The following is a 14649-nucleotide window of genomic DNA, read 5'->3' as shown; positions in this document are numbered from 1 at the left end:
CCCATCAAATAGAATTTCTTTTATATGTTATGTAATAAGATAATTTCTGCTTTGAACTCAATTAACACTACATGAATGCTGTACTTTGGCCCTTTCTGGCACTCCGTTTGACGTGAATAGGAGTATCGTCCACCACCAGTCAGGCCTGTATACAACCTGACTGCAGTCAGGCAGAATATGTTCTCTCCTTGTACATAACGGATGTCCTGAACACTACACCTCCTCCATATATCCACCATCCATTTCTATATCTCTATTCTCTATTTTTCTGTGGTTTAACAATCTACAAGAGATTAAAACAATGGAGGATCTTACCAACCTGCTTAGTGGCTCTCATGACAAGTTCCTTATATATCGATATCACTGAACATGTTTCCATAAATGTGCTTAATTGGAACTTTACCTCCATCATAGAATTAATAGATGACAACTGAATCCCCCCCAACACACACTCACCTTTTCTTCCCTGTCCTCTTTTCTTATATGTAAATTATTTTCTAAGTTATGTCTTTATCCAACCTCATCTACTATGTACTATGTACTATGTTGCTGATGATCATATCTATATGACTTGAGCAGAGGTATACTGTATGAGTTGTGTTCAAAACCAAACATCTTTTCAAGAAATAAAAGGCTTAAGCAGAACACTTCCAAAGCTTACTACACTTCCCTAGTTATAGGCACAGTATCACTTAGTGTAAGCAGATTTATTTGACATTAAATGTCTATTGGAAGCAAGGCTAGACAGCACTTATTGTTAAAGAAAGCAATGACACATGACTTTTTTACAAATTAATGATGTAATAAATTGCAAAACAATGACTTACTCATCACAAGAGGTATCAATGTGAACAGATACAAGCCCTAACGTGTCACTAGTGACACAGATTAGTCAAATCATTATGACATATCGATACCACACACTAATATACTCATTTAATAAATCATGTAAATGTGCGTAAAAGTATATCTGTGTAATAGTAACTCTGCTCTACTATACATCTATCCACGTATATTCTAGAAGGGGTTGGAGAAATGTTTCTTGCATTCCAGTTCATGCAGGTTGTAACACAATAACTTTCAATAGCTGCGATGTTTGGCCATGGGACCAATGACATGGCCAAAATCCTCCTGCTCTCCTACGGTAGCATTAAAGGGGTTTTCCAGGCCAAAACTATTGATGACCTGTTCTAAAGATAAGTCACTAGTATCTGATCTGTGGGGGACTGACACCCCTCACTCCTATCCATCAGCTGTACTCAGCAGCTGATTCAAAGAAAATATATACCGTATTTTTCGGACTATAAGACGCACTTTTTTTCCCCAAAATTTGGGGGGAAAAGAAGGGTGCGTCTTATAGTCTGAATGTGGCGCCTGGCATCCGCTGTAATAGAGAGGCGGAAGCCGTCAAGGGATAGACACCGGGGCCTGAGACATCGCTGCGCTCCTCTGCCCTGCATGAAGCCAGCAGCGGCAGCGGCGATGCTATTCCGCTCCTCCGTCCCCCCGCCGCTGGCTTCAGGCAGGGCAGAGGAGCGCAGCGATGTCTCAGGCCTCGGCACCTGTGCCGGCGTCTATCCCTTGCCGGCATCCGCCTCTCTAGTACAGCGGATGCCGGGTCAGTATCGGTGGCCCCTTCTCCCCCGGGGCCGGTCCCCACCGGCCCTGTACCTCTGAAGTTGCAGGCCGGCTCCTGCGCAGCGATATCGCAGGAGCCGACCTGTTCGGGTGACAGCCGGGAGCCTAATGAGGCTCCCAGGCCTGTCACGGCTATATTAGTATTGCGGCTGGTCTCTATGACCAGCCGTAATACTAATAGACAGAATGTCCCATAGACGGCAATACAGTTGTATTGCCGTCTATGGGACTTGCAATCAAGTGACCGCAGGTTCAAGCCCCCGGGGGGGAATAAAATAGTAAAAAAAAAAAAAAAAAAAAGCTTTAAAAATATATACCGTACATACTGGAGTATAAGCCGAATTTTTCAGCCCAGTTTTTGTGCTGAAAAAGCCCCCTTCGGCTTATACTCGAGTCAGCAAAAAAAAAAAAAAAAAAATTTTTTTTTTTTTTTTTAGGGGGGTGGATCTATGACCAGCCACAATATTAATGTATAGAATCTCCCATAAAATAGTGCAAAAAAAATTAAATGTTCTAAATCGCTCCTTTCCCTAGAATACATAGAAAAGTAGAAAATGACTGTGAAACACATACACATTAGGTATCCCTGTGTCTGAAAGTGCCCGGTCTACTGAATATAGGGTATCTGCAGTGCTCCTGTTCCATCAGGAAGGGGTTAATAGGAGCACTGCAGATACCCTATGTTCAGCCAGGCTGAATTCCAAGTGGGGGAAAAAAAGGAAGGGAAGGGACAGACAAAACCAAAACACCCCCTCCCCTTCCCCAGCACCCAGCATCTACTGCACCCAAAAACTCTGACCATTTTAATTTTTGAAATTTTCCAGTAGCTGCTGCATTTCCCCCCCTAGGCTTATACTTGAGTCAATAAGTTTTCCCAGTTTTTTGTGGTAAAATTGGGGGGGTTGGCTTATATTCGGGTCGGCTTATACTCGAGTATATACGGTAATAAAAATATGAAATAAATAAAAGTTCTAAATCACCTCCTGTTTTTTTTTTTCAATACAAGGTGATCTAAGAAATAGACATTCCCCAAAATGGTATAACTAAAAAGTACATCTGGCCCCGCAAAAAAAAACACTCTATGCATCCACGTACAGCTGCAGGGTCACCTGTCAATGTGGCCTTGCAGCTGTTGCAAAACTACAACTCCCATATATTAAATATTTTACCAGTTTTTGCTTCAAATTTTTTTTCCCCTATTTTCCTCCTCTAAAACCTAGGTGCGTCTTATAGTCCGAAAAATACGGTATATACTTCTCTATCTAGTGTCACTGCAGCTTAGGTCCCCTGCTCTGCCATCCTGGGTCTGGTCACTACAAATCTGTCTGCTTTCTGCTCTATTCTGTGTGTATCAGCTACTGATTGATGGGGTATATGGTGTCAGGTGTATTTTGGATGGGTCTGCAAAGTTATATAAAATATAAGTAGGTCACAATCACACATCATCAAGTAACACAACATCCATGATGCCACAAAGACTATGAGTTCATATTCATCAAAGACTCAAAAAATGAATGTCACTATAGCACAAAACTGCACATGAATAACTGTTGGACATATCAAAAAAGAATACCGACCATGGGTCCAATCCAACACGTGTTAACTCCAGAGGATGATGAATTTCTGATTGTGTGGATATTATTCTGACCTACTTATGTTATAAATAACTAATTGAATATAATAAAGTTGATGATGACATTATATATGGCATGATGCAGTGTTTTGTTTATTGGTGCTATTAATGTTGATAGACAGAACAAGGATTTGTGTGGGTGATGGAAGCAGGAATCACATGCTTTCTCTGTGAGACTTGGAATATACAGTATATACACTGCTCAAAATAATAAAGGGAACACTCAAATAACACATCCTAGATCTCAATGAGTGAAATCTTCTCATTGAATACTTTGTTCTGTACAAAGTTGAATGTGATGACAACAAAATCACACAAAAATAATCCATGGAAATCAACTTTATTAACCAATGAACGCCTGGAATTGGAGTCAACCCCAAAATTAAAGTGGAAAACACACTACAGGCTGATCCAACTTTGATGTAATGTCCTTAAAACATGTCAAAATGAGGCTCAGTAGTGTGCGTGGCCTCCATTTGTCTGTATGACCTCCCTACAATGCCTGGGCACCCCACAGAAGTGGCTCAGGTAGTGCAGCTCATCTAGGATGGCACATCAATGCAAGCTGTGGCAAGAAGGTTTGATGGGTCTATCAGCGTAGTGTCCAGAGGCTGGAGGCGCTACGAGGAGAGAGGTCAGTGCACCAGGAGATGTGGAGGGAGCCGTAGGAGGGCAACAACCCAGCAGCAGGACTGCTACTTCCACCTTTGTGCAAGGAGGAACAGGAGGAGCACTGCCAGAGCCCTGCAAAATGACCTCCAGCAGGCCACAAATGTGCATGTGTCTGCACCGACTCTATGAGAATGGTAAGAGGGCCCGATGTCCACAGATGGGGGTTGTGCTCACAGCCCAACACCGTGCAGGACGCTTGGCATTTGCCACAGAACACCAGGATTGGCAAATTCGCCACTGGCGCCCTGTGCTCTTCACAGATGAAAGCAGGTTCATACTGAGCACATGTAACAGATGTTACAGAGTCTGGAGATGCCATGGAGAGCAATCTGCTGCCTGCAACATCCTTCAGCATGACCGGTTTGGCAGTGGGTCAGTAATGGTGTGGGGTGGCATTTTTTTGGAGTGCCGCACAGCCCTCCATGTGTTCACCAGAGGTAGCCTGAAAGCCATTAGGTACCAAGATGGGATCCTCAGACCCCTTGTGAGACTATATGCTGGTGTGGTTTGCCCTGGGTTCCTCCTAATGCAGGACAATGCCAAACCTCATGTAGCTGGAGTGTGTCAGCAGTTCCTACAAGATTAAGGCACTGAAGCTATGGACTGGTCTGCCCGTTCCCCAGACCTGAATCCGATTGAGCACATCTGGGACATCATGTCTCGCTCCATCCACCAACGTCACGTTGCACCACAGACTGTCCAGAAGTTGGCAGATGCTTTAGTCCAGGTCTGGGAGGAGATCGCTCAGGAGACCATCCACAACCTCATCAGGAGCATGCCCAGGCGTTGTAGGGAGGTCACACAGGCACGTGGAGCCCACACACACTACTGAGCCTCATTTGATATGTTTTAAGGACATTACATATAGCGTTGTTCGCTAGCCTATGCTGACCTAAGGTAGTGTAACATAAGAGACCTGCCCGGTCCAGTTTAAATTGTCATCTGCGGCACTAACATGGTTGGTTCTATTTTAAACTTTGTCAGCATTTTGCAATATACTTTCCATGTTGAAATATTGTGGGGTATTAAACACTCCACTTCATCATCTAACAATACTATGTAAGGGAAAGCACATAAAATATCAGAATATATAAAATAAGTGAAGGGATGTAGAAGATCAAACATTTCTTGTGCTTTAACACTAAGGCCTGGTTCACATCTGCGTTCGGTATTCCGTTTGGAGACCCCCCCCCCCCCTCCAAACGGAATAGACAGATCCCATAGACTATAATGGGGTCTATGTGTTTTCTGCGCAGTGTCCACACGAATCATGTGGAGAGGAAAGTAGTTCTTTTAAGTACTTTTCTCTCCACATGATTTGTAGAGACACCGCGCAGAAAACACACAGACCCCATTATAATTAGAGATGAGTGAGTACTATTCGAAACGGCCGTTTCGAATAGCACGCACCCATAGGAATAAATGGAAGCAACCAGCACGCAGACTTTGGCGGCAGCCGGCCGCTTAACCCCCTGCGTGCCGGCCGCTTCCATTTATTCCTATGGGTGCGTGCTATTCGAAACGGGAGTTTCGAATAGTACTCGCTCATCTCTAATTATAATCTATGGGGTCAGTGTGCTTCCATTGCTCACCGCTTTTTAATGCGTTCACTATTCCGCTCGGGGGGTCCCCAAGCGGACTCCCCGAATGGAATACCGAACGCAGATATGAACCAGTCATAATACGTCGAAAGATAGCTTCAACATTGAGTCAGGTTTAGGGTAATGGTAATACAATTCTATGTCTTTGGTATCAATGCAAATATAGAAAAAAATTGTACAACGTGCCTCAAATCAAATATTGAAAAAACGAATAGGAGAGTCAACCTATCCCAATAGGACGTTTACCATAAAAACACAACGCGTTTCAATGCCCCCATAGGTATCCGTCAGGGCATCTCATCAGAGGTAGGATTACAGTTTGTAAAATGAGAGAGTGATAGCCATTTCTTTCAGTCTGTCTAGCCTTTTCTACAGAGTGAATGACGTTTCAGTTTCTCATTCTAACGGACCTTTGGTCCCCTTTTTCCTCTTCAGTATCTCCTCCGGTGACGGATTGAACTGCTGCCACTCTCACCCTAATACGATTTCAAGTGTTGTGACTATTCACAACCTCATAAGGTGAGAGGCCATCTGGTCCACTTTAATACTTACCCAGTTTTTTATCATCTGTGTACTCTCAAATACTACACTTAGTGCGCTTGATGTCTTTGTTTTGTTTTATATTGTTAGGTAAAAATGGCATGTTACCCCTATTCTGTGGGTTGTTCATGGCGATACCAAATTTATATAGTATTTGTAATGTATTGATACTTTATTTAAAAAAAATTAAAACCTTTGTAAAATCGAAAAAATATATATATGCCCCATATTATGATACCTGTAACTTTTTTATATTTATGGACATGGAGCATTTTTTTATGTGGACAAGATGGAGTTTTCATTGATACCATTCTGGGGAAGTTCTGATGGTTTGATCTCATTTTATTCCATTTTGATTTTTTTTCTCCTGCTATGCCGTTTACCGTACGTGATAAATATTTTTATATTTTAACATCTTGAACATTTTGAAGCATGGGATACTTGTTTATGTTTATTATTGTTTATTTATTTGTATATGTGATCTAGGGAAAGAGAGCTGATTTCAACTTTTGTGTTTCACAACATGCTGACAAAAGCCTTAAGAGGCTGCAATACACAACTCCTCCCTCCACAGTGAGGCACACATAAACAAATAGGATAGATAGAATATCCTTGTGTGTTACCTTCACATTACTTTAAGAGAAACTGCTTAACTTCTGGCTAGGGATGGACAATTAATTTAAAAAAAATCAAAGATGAATGTCATTCCGGATAACCAGTGTGATTTTGTACACGTTGGTTATTTCAGTTATAACCTCTACCTACAGTTTCGTTCAGGTCAAAACTGTCTGAACCGGAACTGCTATTATATTCTGGAGTCTCTTTACACCCTAAAGTTTAATTAGCAAAGAACCATGGTGAGGAAAGATAACCAAAAAAAAACAAGTGATACTCAGTTCGACTTGGGCTACGGCACGTGTCTTCTTTCTCTTCTGTCCCCTTGTATGCCATCATGGACCGCTGAGGTCCAATTATGTTTGCATCTTTGCGTCACAACTCGTACCGCTGAGGCCCAATTACAGGCATCACCAATTCCTGTCATTCAGGAGGCCTGAAAAGGACTAGGAGCAGTGCCAGAGCCAAGACACAGTTTTTACTTACCTACCATGGATCTTCACAACTTATACTCTGGAGTTTGAAGAGACCCTTGGAGTATAATCATAGTTCTGGTTCAGATGTGCTTAGGCTCATGAGGTTCGTGGAGCATATACTCATACTTCAAAAAGGGTCATGGCTTAAATAATCACTGTTAATCATAATTGAAGTAAAATGCCCAATTAATTTCAATCTTAATTTAGGTCATATTCACCCAGCCCTACTTGTAATACACATATCTGAATATGAGGAGGAGTATCGAAGGACACATCTGCATGCTGACTACCTACAGCTGTCACTAGAGGCGCAACTTTTTTTTTCTTTGAAAGAGAGCAACTTTGTGTACTTTTTTCCCAGAAAAGCATTATAACACTCTTTACTCCTTTATGGTACTCTACCTAACGACACACAGTACCTCTCCAGATCTACATAAAAGTTTGTAATATATTTTATTATAGAGAAGGATCATTAGCCTCACCTTCCATCTACCTGTAGTTCCCCTTTATCTCCCTGCAGGCTTGCTTAAAACCTTCATAAACCTCTGCACTCACCAAAAATGTGTCTAGTGTAACAGAGTATAAAGACCAGTAGTTGGGGAATATAGTTGCAAAAAATGTGAAATGTCACACTGTAAGAGCATAGTGAGAGTAGCAGGAGGGAGGTACAGGGATTTATTTTTTTAAGCATGTAAATGGAGTATATTATGTCCCCTTTACATCCACTTCAAATGGAAAGTCAGCAGAATCAAGGCCCGTTCAAGAAGAGTTCTTATATCAAATATAATAAAGGGACATATGGGAGGGGGCACATTCAAAACAATAAAAATGGCAGCATCTTCTACAAGTGATTACTGAGTGTCAATATAAGAGGGCATTCACACTTGCGCTGCTGTTCTTCCTTTGTGATTCCGCTGAAAAGCTAGGAAAAACTGCTTTGAGACATGCAGGACTTTGTGTCCGTGGAAAAAAAAACGGATTCACAGAGGAGAGGCTGCATACGGACACTGTTGGATTGATTTAAAAACCTATTGAAATGAATGGGTTTTTAAACTGACCGCCAGCAAGCCGTCCCCAAGCAGTTTTTAATGGCTTTTCGGCAGAATCCCAAAGGGCGGACAGCGGCACAAGTGTGAACAGCCCCTAATACATGTAAAATGTTGGCAGTGAAGCAAGTTGAGGAATAAAAGTACAAAGAGAAATGTTTTTATAAGCTTACAAATAACACAATATCCTACGTTAAGTCTACAGATGGTCCATTTGTTAAATTTGCAGCATAACAGTAGGGAGCTTGTCTTAGAAATTGGAATCTGATGATGGACACAGAATCAATAGCAAACTGGCCTTAGTCAGTCTAAAAAAAGTACATCTTGCAGGAAAAAAGGCTCAATATACATTGCCTCTCAAGAACCCGTATATTTATATCTGCAAACTGTCAAGCGTTAATTACGTTAGTTTGATAGAAGTAGACTAAAAGGAGAATGGTTCATGCTCTTCCTGGGATATTATGTTCTGTAACTAGAACTGTGCTGTCAGCCATCCATGAGCGGTATACAAGAGATAAGCTGATATAGCATTCTGTATACCTAGGGACTTATTCAAAAATGTCTGTCTAACATAAGGAAATGGCTTCAATTACACCATTCACAGTTTACAGATCAGTTGTTTATGCTGCAGTCCTCTCTTAATACGGGAAGTTGTTTTTTGTCTGCCATGTCAGAGATACAATTAAGATGCAGCTCAGCAACTGATACCTGTATCTAGAAGCCACTATTCCACATGATGGCATAATTCTATGGGTTGTAGCATTTCCACTTGTTACTTGGCCCCTCTTCTGCTCTCAAACCAACAACACCACTGTGCAGTAGACAAGGTAGCCGGCAGGAGAATAGTAGGTGCACACAAATTTCCACGCATCAAAACAGCATGGTGTAGGCAGAAGATAGTTTTACAGTTCAGGAGGGGAGCCTTTGGCAGGGTGACCTGAACAGTATGTGCTTCGGAGGAGCAACTGTTACCTGTAGGGAGTACTACGGTATTAGACAAAGGGGTGTGATTCTGAGCTTTGTGACACTGTCCAACAAGAGGAAGGTAATGTTAGATCTTAGAATTACACACCCTTTTCGTATCTGGCTGAAATAGAAGTCTAATTATCCTATCAGACAAAACTATCAGCACAGTTTGCTCAGGAATAGAGATGAGCGAGTACTGTTCAGATCAGCCGATCCGAACAGCACGCTCCATAGAAATGAATGGATGCACCTGGTACTCCCGCTTTGACGGCGGCTGGCCGCTTAACCCCCCGCGTGCCAGCTACGTCCATTCATTTCTATGCGAGCGTGCTGTTCGGATCGGCTGATCTGAACAGTACTCGCTCATCTCTACTCAGGAACGAAAAAAATTCCAACTGTACTGGAATTAATGTAGCAGTGCCTAATAAAGGATGCATGGAACTGGAGGTGGTGGAGATGGTGAAAGGTGCTCTATTATATTAGAGGTCACCTTGAAGTATAAAACAAAATACCATGTTCCCTTTTGTTTGTTTTTTTATTATATCCGTGGTTGAAATACTCATTAAGCAAACATGTCAGCTTAAAAGGGATTTCCAGGCAAAAAGTTTTATTTATTTATTTATTTTAAAAAAGTTCTGTTAGTGCTATTAATGTATTAATTAGTTACGCAAATACTTTTAGCAGTGAATTGAGTGATTTCTGGTGTGTGAAGACACTGGAGGAGCTGGCACACCAGAAGAAAGTGATGTTCCATGCTCAGAAGAATCCACACAGGAAGACAGGTAAGTATGATGGGGTGGGGGAGTTAGTATTGGTGACGTTCCGTTTCCGGAAACGTGGAAACAGAACGTCACCAGAAAATCTGAAAATATGGGTAAATATAAAATTTTGGTAAAGTGGGTAAGTTAGAGGTTAGGCAGGGGGAGAGTGTTTAGCTTAGTTTAAAAATATGACTCTATCCCGGACAACCTCTTTAATATAGTTAGTTATATGTGTAAGGGCAGTGACTTATAGCCATAGGTTTGTACTACGAATAGATATAACAAATTTTGTGCCATTTTGCTTCTTGCAGCACTGTATAAATAGATTGGTCATGTAAGGGCGAATTTACCAAAACCTGCGCTCCAGAATTCTAGCCATTTTGAAAAATAGGTGGGACAGTGGGCATGGTTAGTCTGTCTAGCTATCTGTACTCAGATTAATCAACTGCAACTTTTTAGACAGGTACAAAAAAATTGGCAGACTTTTACTTACTTACTTGACATAGAAAGCGGAGGGATGTCTCAAGACAAAAGCATTAGAGTTATAGATGCGCAAGTTTATCAAACATCATGTGATATTTGCTAAATGTGGTTCAAATAAAATAATTCATGCACTTGCATTAACTGTTTTTTTTTTCCGTAATAAATGGTGCTTTATTGTTATGCAGTTTTTATTTTTTCATGTTTTTTCCTTTTTTTAATTTCAGAGAACATGAAAACAAAAAGGATGGGAAATGTAACTGTTTTTCACATTCTCTGATTAGTAGATACATGTATGGTTATCCTTACATTTATAGTGCTGCATACATTGCATACAGAAGAAATAGCAGCACTATACTTTCAACTAAAACAACAGACACCTTGGCCAAATCCAACACACCCCATTGTAAATCAACAAGGTCACTTGTGCACTATTGATATCCATTGTGTAATGGATCCAACACTGCCTGGTGATTTCTGTTACAAACGGATACCACAATATAGATGTGAACAAAGCCTAAATTATCAGGTAACTTAAAGTGTAATTAAATCTTTATTTTATCAGAAATCATTAGTGTAGGAGTGTATCAGTAGTGTAGGGGTGCATTTTTCCTGTCTTTACTTATCCGATTCATTCTGTCTGTACACAAGAAGTGTCAGTTTACAGTGGGCTCTATGGAGAGGAGAGGGGGGAGGAGGTTAGTGGAGAAGGAGAGAGGCAGAGATATAGCCGGCTACAGCATTAAATGAGTCATTTTTGTCAGCAGACAGTTGGATGCTAATTCCCGACATCCCAGCTATGTTGTGAGAAAGAACTGTCTATTAGAGATGAGCGAACAGTGTTCTATCGAACACATGTTCGATCGGATATCAGGGTGTTCGCCATGTTCGAATCGAATCGAACACCGCGTGGTAAAGTGCGCCAAAATTCGATTCCCCTCCCACCTTCCCTGGCGCCTTTTTTGCACCAATAACAGCGCAGGGGAGGTGGGACAGGAACTACGACACCGGGGGCATTGAAAAAAATTGGAAAAAGTCATTGGCTGCCGAAATCAGGTGACCTCCATTTTAGACGAATAGTGGATTTCAAATCCGGGTCATATGAGAATGTGAACTTTGTGACTATGAGACAGGGATAGCTGTACAGGCAGGGATAGCTAGGGATAACCTTTATTTAGGGGGGAATGTTATTAAAAATAACTTTTTGGGGCTCTATCGGGTGTGTAATTATGATTTTTGTGAGATAAACTTTTTCCCATAGGGATGCATTGGCCAGCGCTGATTGGCCGAATTCCGTACTCTGGCCAATCAGCGCTGGCCAATGCACTCTATTAGCTTGATGAAGCAGAGTGTGCACAAGGGTTCAAGCGCACCCTCGGCTCTGATGTAGCAGAGCCGAGGCTGCACAAGGGTTCAAGCGCACCCTCGGCTCTGATGTAGGAGAGCCGAGGGTGCACTTGAACCCTTGTGCACCCTCGGCTCTGCTACATCAGAGCCGAGGGTGCGCTTGAACCCTTGTGCACACTCTGCTTCATCAAGCTAATAGAATGCATTGGCCAGCGCTGATTGGCCAATGCATTCTATTAGCCTGATGAAGTAGAGCTGAATGTGTGTGCTAAGCACACACATTCAGCTCTACTTCATCGGGCTAATAGAATGCATTGGCCAGCGCTGATTGGCCAGAGTACGGAATTCGGCCAATCAGCGCTGGCTCTGCTGGAGGAGGCGGAGTCTAAGATCGCTCCACACCAGTCTCCATTCAGGTCCGACCTTAGACTCCGCCTCCTCCAGCAGAGCCAGCGCTGATTGGCCGAATTCCGTACTCTGGCCAATCAGCACTGGCTAATGCATTGTATTGGCATGATGAAGCAGTGCTGAATGTGTGTGCTTAGCACACACATTCAGCTCTACTTCATCGGGCTAATAGAATGCATTGGCCAATCAGCGCTGGCCAATGCATTCTATTAGCGTGAACTGAGATTGCACAGGGGTTCTAGTGCACCCTCGGCTCTGCTACATCAGATTGCTACATCTGATGTAGCAGTGCCGAGTGTGCATCAGATGTGTAGTTGAGCAAAACTGACTCAGCACTGCTAAGTCTCTGCATTCGCATAGGAATGCATAGACCAGCCTTCGGCCAATCAGCGCTGGCTCTGCGGGAGGAGGCGGAGTCTAAGGTCGGACCTGAATGGAGACTGGTGTGGAGCGATCTTAGACTCCGCCTCCTCCAGCAGAGCCAGCGCTGATTGGTCGAGTTCCGTACTCTGGCCAATCAGCACTGGCCAATGCATTTCTATGGGGAAAAGTTAGCTTGCGAAAATCGCAAACTGACAGGGATTTCCATGAAATAAAGTGACTTTTATGCCCCCAGACATGCTTCCCCTGCTGTCCCAGTGTCATTCCAGGGTGTTGGTATCATTTCCTGGGGTGTCATAGTGGACTTGGTGACCCTCCAGACACGAATTTGGGTTTCCCCCTTAACGAGTTTATGTTCCCCATAGACTATAATGGGGTTCGAAACCCATTCGAACACTCGAACAGTGAGCGGCTGTTCGAATCGAATTTCGAACCTCGAACATTTTAGTGTTCGCTCATCTCTACTGTCTATGTATATTGCCCATGTCTCCCTGTTTGATGAGCTTTCCTTTTCCTCCCCCTCCCCTCCCCATACTTAAAGTACATTACAAAGTTTATCTCTACCCGAATTTTGAACTCTACAATCCCTAGTCAATTTGTGTACATGCGTTTGCATATTATTTGATCTGCTCCAGGCAGTGTGTTCACACACTGGATGGGAAAAGACCTTTTATCCAAATTGGCAGTTTGCCAATTTTAAACATGCTGGGAAAAAGAAAATCTAATTTGTCGCAAAATTCTAAAACAACGAGAGCTATTAAGGTAGCCATAAGTCAACAGAGTTCTCCTCAAGCGGAGCTGACAACAACACACTCATTATATAGCATCCCAGCGAGCTGCTAAGATGCCGAACAATCACAGTTCTGGTGCAAGGAACAAGTTCAGCGGCAGGCCAGCTTGAGAGCTGCCAAAACGCTGGAGCAGGTGATTCATCAATGCCAACAACATGCTCATTATATGGCGTCCCAGCGAGCTGCTGGGATGCTGGAAAACACCCACAAGCACGACATGAGGAACAAGTTCAGCAGCAGGACAGCTTGAGAGCTGCTGAAACGCCAGAGCAGGCGAACCATCGACGGCAACAATTTGCTGAAAACAGACGGATCATCGACGCCAACAACACGCAGACGAAGTCGCGGGCAGAGGCTAGTCACCTATATGATTAAAAAGCTAGTGATTGAATTGCTATGAAAGTAAATAATGCAACACACTATGCAATAATTAAAGGGGTGGTATCATTGGGAAAAGTCATTTTTAACTAAGCACATACATGCATAGCCTTTAGAAAGGCTATGCCACACATACCTTTGGTATGTAAATTGCCTCAGTGGTTTTTGAATAAGTCCGTTTTACCGTGCTGGCAGTCAGGAGTTTCTGCTTCTTGCTTCAACAGTGTTTGAACGGAACAGTACTTCTCTATGCTTAGACCCCCTCTCCCCACCTAACTTCTAATTGACCTCATAAAAAATATATTTACCCATATATTTGAGGTTTTCTGGTGAACTGGGGATGTTCCATTTCCGCATTTCCGGAAACAAAGCGTCACCAATACTCTTCTCCCCCATCCCCATCATATTTACCTATCTTCAGACTTTTGCAGATGCAATAGAGCTTTATTGTACACTCGCCGGCAGAAGTGAAGAGTGCATACCACACATGCGCAATAAGTCTACATTAGAAGATGCCTGTGAAAATTCTGATAGTGGAAAAAAAGCTAGCAGAACCCATTGAAATCAATGGGAGGCTTTTTTTTTCAGTGTGGAAAATTCCACACCAAATTCCTCACCATGGACCCTAATACTGCATCTATATATTGGATTTAGGCTTCATACACACAACGTGTATTATCATGAGTCCATGTTTGGGACAGTGAGCCAGAGGCAAAACTCAGGACAGATCCTGTCTGCTTTGCAGCCCAAGCTCACTGATGAAAGTGAATGGGTCCATGGAGGCACAGGTGGCACACGTACATGACCCATGTGCCGTCCATGCCATTGAACCACGGAGCCAGTACCTATATATGCTCATCCTATCCTACTAATATTATAAATGTGAAAGTTTGTGTGTTTGGATGTTTAGGAGTTT

The 14649-nt window shown here is 42.6% G+C and overlaps 1 protein-coding gene across 12 annotated transcripts in view; it reads right to left on the bottom strand.

Annotated features, from left to right (window-relative positions):
- Window positions 1–14649, bottom strand: part of TJP1 (tight junction protein 1) — a 352070-nt gene that overhangs the window by 253525 nt on the left and 83896 nt on the right. The window lies entirely within an intron of this gene.

This window comes from Leptodactylus fuscus, chromosome 5, assembly GCF_031893055.1.
Source record: "Leptodactylus fuscus isolate aLepFus1 chromosome 5, aLepFus1.hap2, whole genome shotgun sequence".
Lineage (NCBI taxonomy): Eukaryota > Metazoa > Chordata > Amphibia > Anura > Leptodactylidae > Leptodactylus > Leptodactylus fuscus.
This window is presented reverse-complemented; position numbering and strand designations above follow the sequence as displayed.